Here is a 17327-nt window from a genome sequence, read left to right as displayed (position 1 = left end):
TGTCTTTTTCCAGCAGGATGAAACAACCATCACCAAGACTAGTCATAAAGGTTTTGCTTGGCTCAAACACAAAAAGAAACACAAAATACACAATCATAACAGAATTATGATGGTGTGGACGCAACAAAACAGAAAGAAAAAGATAAATTCATTGGGTTGCCTCCCAACAAGCGCTATTGTTTAACGCCGTTAGCTAGGCATAAGGCGATAGAATCACGTATCGTCATCTTTGGTGCTCAAACCATAAGTAGCACTCATCATGGATTCATAAGGCAATCTTATTTTATTTCTAGGAAAATGCTCCATGCCCTTCTTTAAAGGAAATTGAAATCTAATATTCCCTTCCTTCATATCGATGATAGCACCGATAGTCCCTAGGAAAGGTCTACCAAGAATGATAGGGTATGTAGGATTGCAATCAATATCAAGCACAATGAAATCCACGGGTCCATAGTTCCTATTTGCAATAATAAGAACATCATTGATCCTTCCCATGGGTTTCTTGACAGTAGAATCCGCAAGATGCAAATTAAGAGAACACTCCTCAATATCAGTAAAAGCCAGAACATCACATAAAGACTTTGGAATCACGGAAATACTAGCACCCAATTCACACAAAGCATTGCATTCATAGTTTTTGATTTTAATTTTGATAGTTGGTTCCCACTCATCATGAAGCTTTCTACGGATAGAAACTTCCAATTCAAGTTTCTCTTCAAGAGATTTTATCATAGCATCGACGATATGATCGGTAAAGGCCTTGTTTTGGCTATAAGCGTGTGGAGAGTTTAGCATGGATTGCATCAAGGAAATGCATTCAATCAAGGAGCAACTATAATAATTGAATTCCTTGAAATCCAAAGTAGTAGTTTCATTACTACTCAAGGTTTTAATATCTCCTACTCCACTTTCAATGCTTTTAGCATCAAGACAGATAGACTCCGAATCATTGGGGCGTTTCTCAACCAAGGTGGATTCATATCCAGCCCCATCATCATTAGGTTTGACATTAGAAAATAAGGATTCAATAGGAGTCACACCAAGAACTTTTAGATCTTCGTGATTCTCATCACGAGAACACGCCTTTTTAAGCCATTCATGTCTAGCACAAATTTGGGCGGTTCTTTCTTTGCTCTCACTCATGGAAACACGTATAGCTTTCAAAGTTTCATCCATATTGATCTTGGGAGGAGCACATCTAACTTTCAAAGCATCAATATCACTAGACATTCTATCAACGCTCCTAGCCAAATCGTCAATTTTGAGTAGTTTTTCCTCTATGGACGCATTGAAAATCTTTTGCGAGTTGATAAACTCGTTGATCTTACTCTCTAGATCAGAGGGTAATCTATTGTAATTTCCATGAGTCTTGTTGTAGGAGTTGCCAAAGTTATTAGGGGGGTTACTAGGAAAAGGCCTAGGAACATAGTTTCCTCTAAAAGCATTGTTAGTGCCAAAATTATTCCTACCAACAAAATTAATGTCCAAGCTAGCGTTGCTAGTCTAAATCAAGGAAGACAAGGGCATGTCATTAGACTCTAAAGGAGCACTTCTACTAGCAACCAAATTCATTAACTCATCCATCATAGCACTCAACGAGTTAATTTCTTCTATAGCGTGTACCTTCTTACTAGTAGGTGACCTTTCAGTGTGCCACTGAGAGTAGTTCATCATGATATTTTCTAGGAGTTTTGTGGCTTCTCCTAACGTGATTTCCATGAACGTTCCAACTGAGGCGGAGTCCAAGATATTTCTAGAAGCGAAATTCAAGCCAGCGTAAAAGATTTGTATAATCATCCAAAGACTCAAGACATGAGCGGGACAATTCCTAATCATCAATTTCATTCTCTCCCAAGATTGTGCAACATGTTCATGATCAAGTTGCTTAAAATTCATAATATCATTACGGGGAGAGATAATCTTAGCCAGCGGAAAATACTTGGATATATAAGCATCTTTGCACTTATTCCAAGAATCAATACTATTTTTGGGCAAAGACGAAAACCAAGTTTTTGCTCGATCTCGCAACGAGAAAGGAAAAAGCTTGAATTTAATCACATCATTATCCACATCTTTCTTATTTTGCATATCGCAAAGCTCAATGAAGGTATTAAGATGGGATGCGGCATCTTCACTAGGATGGCCGGAGAATTGCTCTTTCATAACAAGATTCAACAAAGCAACATTTATTTCATATGACTCCGCACTAGTGGCAGGAGCAATCGGAGTACTAATAAAATCATTATTATTAGTATTCGAGAAGTCACAAAGTTTGGTGTTTTCAGTCATGGTGACTTCAGCAAGCAAGCAAGCACACAAGCGAACAGAAAGCAAGCGAGATAAAAGGGAAAACGAAAAAGGCAAACGAAGAAAAGGGCAAATATTTTTGTAATTTTTTGTTTTTCAGAAATGTGGGAGAGGAAAACGAGAGGCAAAAAAGTAAATGCAAGATATGAGTTTGCGACACTTACTTGGATGAGTTTTTGACTTGATCCTCCCCGGCAACGGCGCCAGAAATTCTTCTGCTACAGCGACAGAAATCCTTCTGTCGTCTCTTGAGCTTGCGTTGGTTTTTCCCTTGAAGAGGAAAGGGCGATGCAGCACAGGAGCAGTAAGTATTTCCCTCAGTTTGAGAACCAAGGTATCAATACAGTAGGAGAATCGCGCGAAGTCCAGAGTACTTGCGCAAACACAAAAGAGATGGCACCCAACGCTATAAAGGGGTTGTCAATCCCTTCAAGATTGATTGCAAAGTGAGATCTGAAGGCGGAAAGTGCAACGAAGTAAAAATTTAAGGCTGAAAATATGGTGTGAAGTAGATCCGGGGGCCATAGTGTTTACTAGAGGCTTCTCTATAGGCTTCAGCCGGGGGCCATAGCAAATAATACGGTGGGTGAACAAATTACTGTCGAGCAATTGATAGAACCGCACAAAGTCATGATGATATCTAAGGCAATGATCATACATATAGGCATAACGTCCGAGACAAGTAGACCGATACTTTCTGCATCTACTGCTATTACTCCACACATCGGCCGCTATCCAGCATGCATCTAGTGTATTGAGTTCATGACAAACAGAGTAACGCTTTAAGCAAGATGACATGATGTAGAGGGATAAACTCAAACCAATGATGAAAACCCCATCTTTTTAACCTTGATGGCAACAACATGATGCGTGCCTCGCTACCCCTTCTGTCATTGGGTGAGGTCACCGCACGGTATGAACACAAAACCAAGCACTTCTCCCATTGCAAGAATCATAGCCAAACAAAACCCACAACTCTAAGAGAATTACAAGGATATGAAATCATGCATATAAGAGATCAGAAGAAACTCAAATAAGATTCATAGATAATCTGATCATAAATCCACAATTCATCGGATCTCGACAAACACACCACAAAAGAAGATTACATCGGGTAGATCTCCATGAAGATCATGGAGAACTTTGTATTGAAGATCCAAGAGAGAGAATAAGCCATCTAGCTACTAGCTATGGACCCCAAGGTCTATGGTGAACTACTCACGCATCATCGGAGAGGTCATGGTGTTGATGAAGAAGCCCTCCGTATCCGAACCCCCCCTCCGGCAGGGCACCAGAACGTGCCCCAGATGGGATCTTGCGGAGACAGAAGCTTGTGGCGGCGGAAAAGTATTTTTGTGGATCTCCTCATCAGTTTTGTAATTTTTCTAGATTTACAGGCGGAAGAGGTAGGGTAGACGAGCCACAGGGTCCCACAAGCCTGCTAGGCACGGGCCCCCGTGGCTGCACCTAGGGGGCTTGTGGGGTCCCCTGCTGGCCCATGCCTTGGTTCTCAAGTCTGGTGCGTATCTTCTGTTCCGAAAAAATATTTTCGGAAGTTTTATTCCGTTTGGACACCGTTTAAAATCCTCCTCTAAAAAGGGTCAAAAACACGGAAAAAACAGGAACTGGCACTTGGCACTAAGTTAATAAGTTAGTCCCAAAAAAGATATAAAAGGCATACAAAACATCCAAAGTTTGACAAGATAATAGCATGGAACCATAAAAAATTATAGATACGTTGGAGATGTATCAGTGTGCGCATGCCACCAACCACACACTCTTCCACCATTGCCCAAAGGTAGTTACTGTCGGCGACCGTTGAGGCTGCCACACCATCGCTGACCGACGTTATCGCCACCCCACCAGCGGACGCCTTGGCCGCCATGAGACCATCGTCCTCCTTGGCCTCCACCCAACCATCAGCCGCCCGGTCCATCACCCGCTCCGCCACTGCGTCACAAAGGTAGGAGGAGGAGGCCGCCGATAATGCCCAGCCACTCGGCTTTTGCCTCAGCGGCCTTGCACACTACATGAATTCCTCTACAAGAAGGAGGAGCAGCAAGTCGAGCATGCAAAGAGGCTCACCGTCGCCGTGGTCGTAGAAGATGCCGCATCAGTGCTGCGGAATGAGGATATCTACACCGAGTCCCTCGTATTTGAGGAGGCGCATCACGGACAGCGGAGGGCAAGAGCGGCATGCGATGGATTCTACTCCTCCAGCTTGTTGGTAGGCTCCTCCTCCGAGGCCCGTGGGGGCTAAACTGGCTGAAGTTTTATGAACGTGAGTCAAATACAAAGCCCCAGGTTGCTCCAGGCAAGACAACCTGACACTTGGGGGGCTTTAGCACTTAGTTGTTTCACAGATCATGAGGTCCAAATTAAAGAACTGACCTATCACACACTGACGAGCCGTCCCTTGGGGGCTACACACTACAGGAATCAGCTTCTTTGCCGTCTGCCATCACAGACGGCAAAGAGTAAATCCCGGACGGCAAAGAGAATACCACAAACGGCAAAGAATCTCACGGCCGACAAAATTTCTGCGTCAGCCTACGACAACATCGTACCTTCTTTGCCGTCTGCCTCCCCAAAGCGGACGGCAAAGAGCTTTGCCATCAGCTTTTCATAGGAGCAGTCGGCAAAGTGCTCAAGACGGCACCCGACAGGCGTTAACTCCGTTAGGGGTTAACGGAGGCTTTGTCGTCTGCCTCCCCCTCTTCTTTGTCGTCTGCCTCCCCCCTCTTCTTTGTCGTCTGCCTCCCCCCTCTTCTTTGCCGTCAGCCTCCTCCTCCTCCCCCCCTCCACTCTTTACCGTCTGCCTCCTCCTCCCCCCTCCTCTGTGCCCTCTTCTTTGCCGTCCGCCCACCCTGGAAGCAGACGGCAAAGAGCCTATATAGACACCCTAGGATGCACAGCTGGGTGCCATGTGGCACCTTTGCCATCGGCCAGCTGATGGCACATGTCTTTGCCATCAGCTGGCAGACGGCAAAGAGCCCATATAGTACCTGTTTTTTTTGTTTTATATTATTTCACAACACACACACACACACACACACACACACATATATATATATATATATATATTTGACAGCACATTAATATAATTCACCACGCATATATGATATATAGTTCACCACACATATACTTGCCAACACATATATATAATTCACCACACATATATGATATACATATAAATCAATGTACATCCCCATATATAAAAAAAACCAACAAAGAAAGTATTGCATTGTTTATCCATATATACATATACATATAGTTCGACATTGTTCATCAACTCAAATGAAAACTAGATGATATACATATAAAGTTCATCCATCGACATTGTTCAACTCCATGAATGCCAGCTTCCATGCATGTAGTATATCCAATCTGCAAAAATGTGAATAAGAAACTCATAAGAAGAACAAAATATGATGTTTTTGAGCTAATTATGTCATTTTAGCGAAAACAAGCTAAGAATATAATATTCATGAGCTAACCAAGGTTCTTATGCCATTTTTTGCTTATTATGGCATTTTGGAGCTATATGGGTTAATTATGTCATTGTTGGGGAAATTAAAGCAAGGATAATATGAAAGAGGAGAAGAACGAGGAGGAGGAGGAGAAGAAGAAGAAATCAAGAAGAAGGAGGAGAAGGAGGAGAAGGACTAAAAGGTCCTTGGCCTTCTCCTCCTCCTCCTCCTCCTCCTCCTCCTCCTTCTCCTTCTTCTCTTCTTCTTCTTCTTCTCCTTCTTTCGTTTCATTTTTCCTATTTCTTCTCCTCTTCTCCTCTTGTTGGAGCTAAATTACCTAATTATGTCTTTTTGGAGCTATATGGGCTAATTATATCGTTTTAGAGAAAACAAGCTAAGAATATAATATTCATGAGCTAACCAAGGTTCTTATGCCATTTTCAGCTTATTATGGCATTTTGGAGCTAAATGGGTTAATTATGTCATTGTTGGGGAAATTAAAGTAAGGATAATATGAAAGAGGAGAAGAAAGAGGAGGAGGATGAGAAGAAGAAGAAATCAAGAAGAAGGAAGAGGAGGAGAAGGACTAGAAGGTCCTTGGCCTTCTCCTCCTCCTCCTCCTCCTCCTTCTCCTTCTTCTCTTCTTCTTCTTCTTCTTCTTCTTCTTCTTCTTCTTCTTCTTTCTTTTCATTTTTCCTATTTATTCTCCTCTTCTCCTCTTGTTGGAGATAAATTACATAATTATGTCTTTTTGAGCTAAATGGGCTAATTATGTCATTTTAGAGGAAAACAAGCTAAGTATATAATATTCATGAGCTAACCAAGGTTCTTATGCCATTTTTAGGTTATTATGGCATTTCGGAGCTAAATGGGTTAATTATGTCATTTTTGGGGAAATTAAAGCAAGGATAATATGAAAGAGGAGAAGAAAGAGGAGGAGGAGGAGAATAAGAAGAAAGCGAGAAGAAGGAGGAGAAGGACTAGAAGGTCCTTGGCCTTCTCCTCCTCCTCCTCCTCCTTCTCCTTCTTCTCTTCTTCTTCTTCTTCTTCTTCTTCTTTCTTTTCATTTTTCCTATTTCTTCTCCTCTTCTCCTCTTGTTGGAGCTAAATTACCTAATTATGTATTTTTGGAGCTAAATGGGCTAATTATCCCATTTTAGAGGAAAACAAGCTAAGTATATAATATTCAAGAGCTAGCCAAGGTTCTTATGCTATTTTGAGGTTATTATGGTATTTTGGAGCTAAATGGGCTAATTATGTCATTCTTGCGGAAATTAAAGCAAGGATAATATGAAAGAGGAGAAGAAAGAGGAGGAGGAGGAGAAGAAGAAGAAATCAAGAAGGAGGAGAAGGAGGAGGAGGAGAAGGACTAGAAGGTCCTTGGCCTTCTCCTCCTCCTCCTCCTCCTTCTCCTTCTTCTCTTCTTCTTCTTCTTCTTCTTCTTCTTTCTTTTCATTTTTCCTATTTCTTCTCCTCTTCTCCTCTTTTTGGCGCTAAATTACCTAATTATGTCTTTTTGGAGCTAAATGGGCTAATTATCCCATTTTAGAGGAAAACAAGCTAAGTATATAATATTCATGAGCCAACCAAGGTTCTTATGCCATTTTGAGGTTATTATGGTATTTTGGAGCTAAATGGGCTAATTATGTCATTGTTGGGGAAATTAAAGAAAGGATAATATGAAAGAGGAGAAGAAAGAGGAGGAGGAGAAGAAGAAGAAATCAAGAAGAAGGAGGAGAAGGAGGAGAAGGAGGAGGAGGAGAAGGACTAGAAGGTCCATGGCCTTCTCCTCCTTCTCCTCCTCCTCCTCCTCCTCCTCCTCCTTCTCCTTCTTCTCTTCTTCTTCTTCTTTCTTTTCATTTTTCCTATTTCTTCTCCTCTTCTCCTCTTGTTGGAGCTAAATTACATAATTATGTCTTTTTGGAGCTTAATGGGCTAATTATGTCATTTTAGCGGAAAACAAGCTTAGTATATAATATTCATGAGCTAACCAAGGTTCTTATGCCATTATTAGCTTATTATGGCATTTTTGAGATAAATGGGCTAACTATGTCATTGTTGGGGAAATTAAGGGAAGGAGAATATGAAAGAGGAGAAGCGAAACTTACCGCAGTGGTCATCAAGGAGGAGAAACGCCTGGAGAAGGGTCGTGCGATGCCGCTCGGGAGTTATTCTGCAGAATTGATATTTTGCAATGTCTCAGTTAGCTTGATGACACTCAATTATTAATACTAGTTTACAATGAAACTCACTGTGCCAATCGAAGAGAAGACGGGCATCAACGGAGGGACTTGACCGCTCTTCTCGCACAGACCCTGAAGAGTTGGTCGTATTAGTTAGTAATGAAACAGACATTACACACATGATTTGGTTAATGTAAAAAAAAACTTACCACAAAAAGCTCGTACATGGCCCGTTGACCCGCCTCATTCCGGGACCTCTCCTCCTCAATAAATCGTGTCGTGGTCTGGTCCCTCTCATCAAGAGCAGCCTGACTTGCCAATCTCTCTTTCTCAAGAACAGCCTGGCTTGCCAATCTCTCTTTCTCAAGAGCAGCCTCATTTGCCAATCTCTGTTTCTCAAGAGCAGCCTGAAACACCATTCCTCGTTACCACAGTAATGATCTATGGTGGCACACATAATGAAATGGATGAAAGTGTTCTTAGTCCGTACAACTAACCTCGATGGCAAGTTCGACTGTCCGTGGACGACACATTATCTCAGGACAGCAGCTCGACTGGCACGCCTTGATCTCTGGGAGAGTGAGTGGACAACGTATTATCCCATCTCCAATGGCTATCGATCCATGGGGCCTCCCGCCACCAGATATCATCACCAGCTCTGGATCCAAAGGTTCCTGGCTAGGGTTAAAGTCATCCCCTTTCGTAGCCTTCCCCGCGTCCCTGTATGCCACGAGCTTCTGGTGGGATGATATGTTGGTGAAGTTATTGGGATCATCCAGGTCAGACTCAGAGAATGCCTTCGCCTTCTTGTACGAGGCAGTATGGGCCATGCCATAAAGGTCGTACAAGTGTGGCATCTCCGTCTTATTGTGATGCGCCTAAAAGAGAGGAACAAAATATTAGCATCAAGAATGAATTGCATGAATCATGAAGCAAATCACATACCCAGTTTCGTCCGAACTAAAGTAAGTTGGCGCTGCCTTGATGGTGTGACACACCAACCATTTGGCTACGCCGATCCTTCGCATTCTCGTGGATGGCTCGCCAGCTGCCTGTGCACCACTCATCAACCAACGCCTCCCAACAATGCATCTTATGCGCACACCATCTCGGGGGCACCTGTAAGTTATTAGAAACAATTTTCAGCGCTACGCCTATGAATGAAATCAAGAAAACTACGTAGAAGGACTTAAGAATAGGTAATTACCTTCATGTATTGCTCCTTCTTCAGAAACTTTCTGCGGCAATCCTTCTTCTACTTCTTAATACCACGTGTGGCGTAGTAATCTCGAATAGCCTCCGGCCGAGCCTCGTGGCGCAAGTTCTGTAGTAACCGCCTACACTCGGTCTCGAGAACCCTGGCCGCCTCCTCCTCATATACATCCTCACACCTATAGAAGGTCTGCAATCAAACGTGAAAACACCGATTAGTACAATAATTACCTATATTGTTAATTTTAGATTCTGTAAAAGGATAATTTACCCAAAAGCTCTTGATCACCATCTCGGCCCTCGTGTGGCACAAGACACCATCTATAATCTCCTCCGGTGGGGCCTGCGCAGCCTGGTAGTGCTCCCAGGAAAATCCTAGTGTAGGAACCTGACCCTCACCAGACAACGTGACAAACCCCGGGAAATTTGTCCGGCAAAGCACACCAAGGACGGAGTTCGGCCTGCGGACTCCAAGAGGGTGTACCCATCCCCTGCAGTATGATAAGGTCAACGCATTAGATATTTGAAGAAACTTGAAGGCAAAAGCTAAAAAAATAGTAAATGTACTTACCTATCTCCTTCAGGTTTAATCACCGGCCTCTGCTCGCGGGTAGCCGGCGCGACCGGGAGACGTGTACTACCATGCTTGTACACGGTGGACCCGTCCACCTGCACATCGCCCTCACTATTCGTAAGCTCATCCCCGCCATCCCCGCCCCCTGAGCCACCCGGACCCTCGGTCCAATCCGACAACTCGGTACGATCCGGCCAGGTCTCCCATCTGGGCCTCTCCACGTCGGGTGAAGCCTCCGGAACCGTAGTCTCGTGGGCCGAAGGCACCTCGACCCGAGGCTACTCTTAGACCGGAGTCTCATGGGACGAATGCCCGTCAACAACAGGCTCCTGGAACGGAGTCCCCGTAGCCTCCTCCGCAAACGGGTCGACCATAGTAGTCCTATGCTCGGGTGAATGAGCTGGTGGTGGTGGCGAGGACGGCTCAACAGTCCTCCTGGATCTTCCACGGCCACAACCTCTCCTTGTACCCTTCCCCTTCTTCCCTACCCGACCAGCACCTCTCCCAGTGGGCAATGCCGCCGACGAAGAAGGACCCACGGGTGGTGTCGACACACTGTCTGCCAAGGCTCTACGGAGAGATAGGGGTGGAAGGGAAGTACCACCCCTCGTGCAGGGCGCCTGGGAAGAACCCGTCGACCGATCTGGACCAACGCCCACCATCTTTCCACACCCGGTGACCTGCCATGATAAAGATTAAAATAAATTAGTACAGCATAAAACAATTGAATAACTGACATGAATAATAATATGTACATGAATAATAAAGATTAAAATATATATAATTTAAGTTGTGAATCTTACAAACTAATAATCATCATCAATAAATGCATCATCATCATCACTATCACGCATGTCTTCATGAATGACGTGCTCGTCGGGTTCAACGACGTGAAGTTGTGAAAGGCCTTCGTTTAATCGTTGAAGCATTGACAGGTCATCCGCATCAGTAACCTCTATGAGTTCCAGGTCTTCTGGTTCCGGCTCAGGGCTGGAGTCGGATTCATTGTCGCTGTCTACTTCCATGTTCTTGGGTGAAGCACGTCGGTTCTTGAAACGTTTCTTGGAAAGACGTGTTTCTTGGAAGAATTCTCCATCATATGTGTCTGGGTTAATGTGAGGTTCATAATCTTGTACATTTGGGAGAGGTGGTCTGACATGTGCCGGCACTTCATAAACAACATACCAACCTTCTAGATTCTTATCCGTTTGGCATGCCCACGGTAGATAGAAAACTTGGGTCGCCTGTTGAGCCGTAATATAGACATCGGGAACATCTAAATGGGTGTTTGGATTGATTTCGACTAGTCCTATATGTTCATGAGTCCTTCTAGTCTTCTTCGGCTGGAACCAATAACATTTGAAGACTACGACGTTCGATGGGTTTTCACCACAGAATTGAAGTTCATAAATTGCTTCTACTCTTCCATAATACTTGATAACACCTTTGCTGATAGCAGAGACACCACAATTTGTAGATTTCCGGTCGGGCATAGATAACTCTTTGCCAAAGGTACGAAAGAGATACCCGTTGATGTTGTATTTCTCAAATGAACGGACCTTACAGTCAAAACCATTAGCGACTTGTCTCAATTCGGCGTCCATAGACTCTAAATTAGCCTACAAGTTTAATACGAAATGATTGTTGCATTAGCTGCAAGTTAGACCAAGAAACCAAATGGTCCATTATTGATAATTATCGTTTGTTTGAACCAAGAGATGAAACTGGGATAGCCGCCTCCTGTCTTTGACAGAAGCTCATACTCTTCGACGGAATCATTTTCGATCACCGCTCCATCCGAGAATTTGGCGACGTAACGGCTGTTTGAAATATCCGGGAATAAGAGCAGTTCAAATGAATTAGAAGTTACGGGAGAATGTGCTGAGAACTCACTCGATGTACGACCGCACTTCTGTTAGGTTGTTGAAGATATACAACGAAATGTTCCGCCATTCTTTGACATCCAACGTTATTGGTTTCGAAGCACCGGCTGGTGCGAGCTTCCCTTTGAATAGGCTGAGGTTGGACCCACCTTTTTTAGGGTCTGCATCATTGTGCCGAGGCTTCGGATTATGCAAATGATGATTTTTGGCTTCGTAGTGTGCTGTCACAAAGTTTGCCACCTCCTCAGTAATGAATGCCTCAGCCATCGATGCTTCAATTCTACGCTTATTTTTACATTTAGCTTGACTCTTGAGACCAAAGATTTTATTTTTTCAAGACTCGCTCCCCTCTTTAGATTCACTGCATCAAGTGCATTTTGACCCACAAGATAATTTTCCTCATAGCTGGCCTTCCAAGATTGAACCAGGCCTTTGGCTTTGACCACTTCTGCTTTCCTTTGCCTTCTCGCATGTTTTGTAATGGTCTATGACATAGTGTCTCTTGATCGACTCTAGCCTTAATATTATCCTTTGTATTCCCATCTATGTCGAACAATGTACCAAAAATAGCCTCTCTGATATTCTTTTCAGTGTGCATCAGGTCGATATTGTGTGGAAGAAGGAGGTCTTTGAAGTAAGGCAGATCCCAGAAGCATGGCTTGTGAGTCCACGCATGTTTTGAATTATACCCCTTGAAATACGCTGGACGCTCTGGATCAGGCTCGAGGGCGTTTAACTGATCCAGGATCTATTGGCCTGTGAACGCAGGTGGTGCCAAGTTTTTGACAACTTTACCTTTGGTAAAGTTCTTCTTGTCTTTTCGGAACTGATGGTCAGGATCCAAGAACTGTCTATGCAAGTCAAAGCAAGAATACTTCCGACCCTCCTGCAGCCAATGAAACTGAAGAGCTGCCTTGCATTGGGGGCACGGGAACCTTCCATGCACACACCATCCAGATAATAGCGCATACGCTGGCAAGTCATGCATAGAGTACATGTACCACACATGCATTTTGAAGTTTTCTTTTCTAGCGGCATCGTATGACTTGACCCCATTATCCCAAGCTTCTTCCAATTCATCCTTAAGCGGTTGCAGGTACACATTCATATTCTTCCCCGGATAATTGGGCCCTGGAATTATCAACGTCAGAAATATGTTCTTTCTTTGCATAATTTGCCCGGGGGGGGGGAGATTGAGTGGAATGACAAATACAGGCCAACAACTGTATTGGGTTGCCGTCATGCCGAAGGGATTAAAACCATCCGTGGCGGCGCAGGCTCGAGGATTCCTTGGATCTGCCGCTTTATCCTGATGCAATCCATCGAAATGTTTCCACGCTTCCCCATCCGATGTGTGTACCAACATCTTATTCCCATCCGCATCTAGTTCGGTTCTTTTGCCCAATTTGTGCCATGTCATCTGTCTGGCTGTCTCTTCGACCATGAAAAGACGTTGAAGTCTTGGTACGATTGGCATATACTGAAGAACACTAACTGCGATTTTGGTCTACCTCTTCTCACCCATACCGTTGTCTACCACAAGATACCTGCAAGACTCCCAATTGGGACAATAGTCCAAGTGTGCATACTCCTTCCTAAATAAGACACATCCTTTCTCACATGCATCTATCTTCTCATAGGGCATCTTAAGTACACGAAGTATTTTGTCCGACTGGTATAGGTTTGCAGGCATGACATGGCCTTTGGGTAGGAAGTGTCCAAATAGTGTCATCATCGCGTCGTAGCATTCTTTTCCCAAGTTGAACTGAGCCTTCCGAGCCATTACTTGTGCATTGCATCCAGGTGACAGAGCTTAGTGTGCTCATGGAGAGGACGTTTTGAAGACTCCAACATTTCATAAAAGGCCTTTGCAGATTCCTCCATCTCATCTTCCGAATCCCGAGCATCATCAAAGTCTTGCACCATGTCTTTGATCCTGGTACCATGCTCGTCCGTGCGACAACGGACCACCTCAGCTCTTGTGCGTTGTATAGACTCACCATGAAATGTCCACACCGTATAGTTAGGCTTAAAACCCCTCCTCTACAGGTGTTTAATCATTACAGCCTCTGTCGTCTTTTTATAGTTGCCGCATCCAGGACACGGGCAATAGTTTCTTTCCTGGCCATTTGCGAATGCGGCTTTCACAAATTCCTTTGTTTTTACAAACCATTCTTTCGTCATCTCTTTCTGACTAGGGTGACCGGTATACATCCACGCACGATCACTCATCTTGCGTAGCTACTAAAGACAGAAGAAATATATTTATATATAATATAGCATTTATATTCATCGGTTAATCAGGTTCGCCATTTTTATTACGTCGAGGCAACCTACACGCTAATAGGTAAAGATAGGTCCTAATCCCACCCGAGTATGTGTAGATTGGGTTCGTTTTCCCATGCTCTGCTCCGGATCCAACGCAAAATTTCGGCAGCACCTCCCCACTGTTCTCCTGATACACGTCTCCGCAATAAACATAGAGGATGTGCATCCGGAGAACAACAGGGAGGCACTGACGAAATTCTGCATCGGATCCAAAGCACAGCATACGGGAAAACGAACCCAATCTACACACACTCGGGCTGTCCATGGATAATGTTGGACAATTCGAAAGGATGGCGGTTATAAATATGCAAAGACATGCATATTTATAGATGTCGCCCTTTCGAACGGGAGACACATACTGGTCACGCATACTCATGATTGAAGAAACCTATATATAGCTAGCAAGTTTCATCGGCACGAAGACTGGGACAGAGCAAATTAAGGGGGTCGGAGGAGAAGTCATTTGTGCTCACCAACAAAAGTAGGGGCGGAGCTCGTCCAACGCACGTGGAGGTCGTCGAACAACTGCACATTGAAATTCACCCGATCAACACAAATATGATGTTTTTACAAGATAATCAAAAAATATGTGACCTAACTCTTATTTTCTTTTTTGTTTTTTCGTCTTATTCTTCTTCTTCTTCTTCTTCTTATTGTTATTTTCTTTTTCTTTTTTCCTCTTATTCTTCTTCTCATTCTTCTTCTTCTTCTTCTTCTTCTTCTTCTTCTTCTTATTTTCTTTTTTCTTTTTTCCTCTTATTCTTCTTCTCCTTCTTCTTCTTTTCTTCTTCTCTTCTTCTTCTTCTTCTTCTTCTTATTATTATTATTATTATTATTATTATTATTATTATTATTATTATTATTATTATTATTATTCTTATTTTCTTTTTTGTTTTTTCCTCTTATTCTTCTTCTCCTTCTTCTTGTTTTCTTCTCTTCTTCTTCTTCTTCTTATTTTCTTTTTTCCTCTTATTCTTCTCTTCCTCTCCTATTTTTCTTCTTCTTCTTCTTTCTTCTCCTTCCCTTCCTTTTCCTTCTTCTTCTTTTCCTTCTTCTTCTTATTTTTTTCTTCTCCTTTCTCCTTCCTCTTCGTCTCCTTTCTACTTCTTCTTCTTCTCCTTTCTCCTTCTTCTTCTTCTCCTTTCTCCTTCTTCTTCTTCTCCTTTCTCCTTCTTCTTCTTCTCCTTTTCTCCTTTACTAAATAGGAAACTAACCTAACTAAACCTAAACTAAAACTGAACCTAAACTAAACTAAAACTAAGCCAAAACCTCACTAAAACATATAACTAATTAAACAAAAACTATTAAAAAAGAAGAAAAAAACTAACCGAATGCCGCAGGGGCCCCCAGGGGGAGGAGGGCTGCAGGGGGAGGAGGGCCGCAGGGGGAGAGGCCGCAGGGGGAGGAGGGAAGCAGGGGGAGGAGGGGCATGGTGAGGGGCGCGAGGAGGGCGGCGGCGGTGGGGTGGGGCGCTGGGGTGGGGGGGTGGCGTCGGCGCGGCGGCGGTGGGGCAGGCAGGCCGGAGGAGGGCGCCACGGCGGTGGTGGTGTCGGGGTGGAGGAGGGGGCGCAGGGCGGCGGTGGAGGAGGGTGCAGGGCGGCTGGGGAGGAGGAGGGGGCGCAGGGTGGCGGTGGAGGAGGGTGCAGGGCGGCCGGGGTGGAGAAGGGGGCGCAGGGCGGCGATGGAGGAGGGTGCAGGGCGGCCGGGGAGGAGGAGGGCGCAGGGCGGCCTGGGAGGAGGAGGGCGCAGGGCGGCCTAGGAGGAGGAGGGCACAGGGCGGCGCAGGGAGGCCGGAGGAGGGCACGTCGGCGGCGGTGGTATCGGGGGTGAGAGAGAGGGGTGTCGGGGTGGCCGTTAGGGGGAGAGAGAGGTGCGTGGGGGTGGGGCTAGCGGCCGTTAGGGGGGCACCCTCTTTGCCGTCCGCCTCCCGACGGCACAGAGGAGAAAAGTGGACGGCAAAGAAAGAGGCCGTTAGGGGGGAGAGAGGGGCTGCGACGTGGGCCGCCCACCCTCTTTGCCATCTGCCTGCATGCTCTTTGCCGTGAGCTGGCAGACGGCAAAGAGCTGGCTGATGGCAAATAGTACCTTTGGCATCAGCCTGCGCTTTGCCGTCTGGTTTCTGGTAGCTGATGGCAAAGAGGGTCTTTGTCATCAGCCAGCAGACGACAAAGAAGGAGCAGATGGCAAATAACTGTTTTGGAGTAGTGACACCAGCTGAAGCTTTATAAATATAAGATGATTACAAGTCCCAGACAGCTGCATGCAAGAGAACCCGACACTTGGGGGCTACATAATCAAAGATATTATTGCAAATCACCAAGTCATCACAAACTGATAAACTTGGAGCCTGGGACTACATGTAATATGGATATATCAAAAAATTGAAGAGAACTTCGAAGATGTCAATTGTATGAAGGACCGGCTCAACCTCACATGGATTTTTCATCCCAATAATTTTATTTAGCCGAAGCAATAGAAGCCGATTCAACATCATGTGGATTTATTATTCCCAAATTTTTCATCAAGCCAAAGCATTGGAGGCCGACTCAATGGCATATGTATTTTATTGCAAAGGACACGTACCTGCAAGATGATTGTGAAGACAGCTCAAAGAAACCAGGATTTTCAAGGAGCCACATCATTGAAATAAGACGGCCAAGGAGTAAGCTGGTCCCTTAAACATATTTATTATTCTTATTTCAGGAGCTTAACATGAATAAATTCAAGCTAACTTGTGGCTAATGTCGAGGATATACCCTGCGGTATAACCCGGTTTGAAGTATAACCCATCTTGAAGTAGGACCCGACTGGGACTCGGCAATTTAATGGTGACCCGGCCGAGTTTGGCGACTCATTAGTGACCCGGTAGGTGGCTCGTATATGACCCATCACGCGAGTCAGACAAACTACAAGACCCAACGGCCCAGAAGGCGGCTCATAGAGAGGCCAGGAGGGCCGGCTTATAGAGAAGTCCCAAGAAGAGGAAAGACTCCCTCGAGAAGAAAATAAGATCCGCATTAGGATTCAAGAGAGACTAGTCCTAGTCCTACTCCGAGTAGGACTCTACATGTAAACCTACCCCTTCCACCTATATAAGGAGGGGTAAGGCGCCCCAAGAGGGAAGAAGTAAAATCATTTAGAGATAGACATATTAGACACTCTCGAGATTAGAGGTAGCGATTCCGCACCCTTGTAATCGAGATCATCATCTTCATCAATGAAACACAAGCATGACGTAGGCTTTTTCCTCCATCGGAGGGGCCAAACCTGTGTAAACCCACGTCCCTCGATTCTGAGCAACCCCTCTCAATCCACCACATATTTTTGATGGCTCCACACCTAAGTCCTTGCACGAGGACATATGCCATGA

This window comes from Hordeum vulgare, chromosome 6H, assembly GCF_904849725.1.
Source record: "Hordeum vulgare subsp. vulgare chromosome 6H, MorexV3_pseudomolecules_assembly, whole genome shotgun sequence".
NCBI lineage: Eukaryota > Viridiplantae > Streptophyta > Magnoliopsida > Poales > Poaceae > Hordeum > Hordeum vulgare.
The sequence above is the reverse complement of the archived record's forward strand: the minus strand, read 5'-3'. Positions refer to the sequence as shown.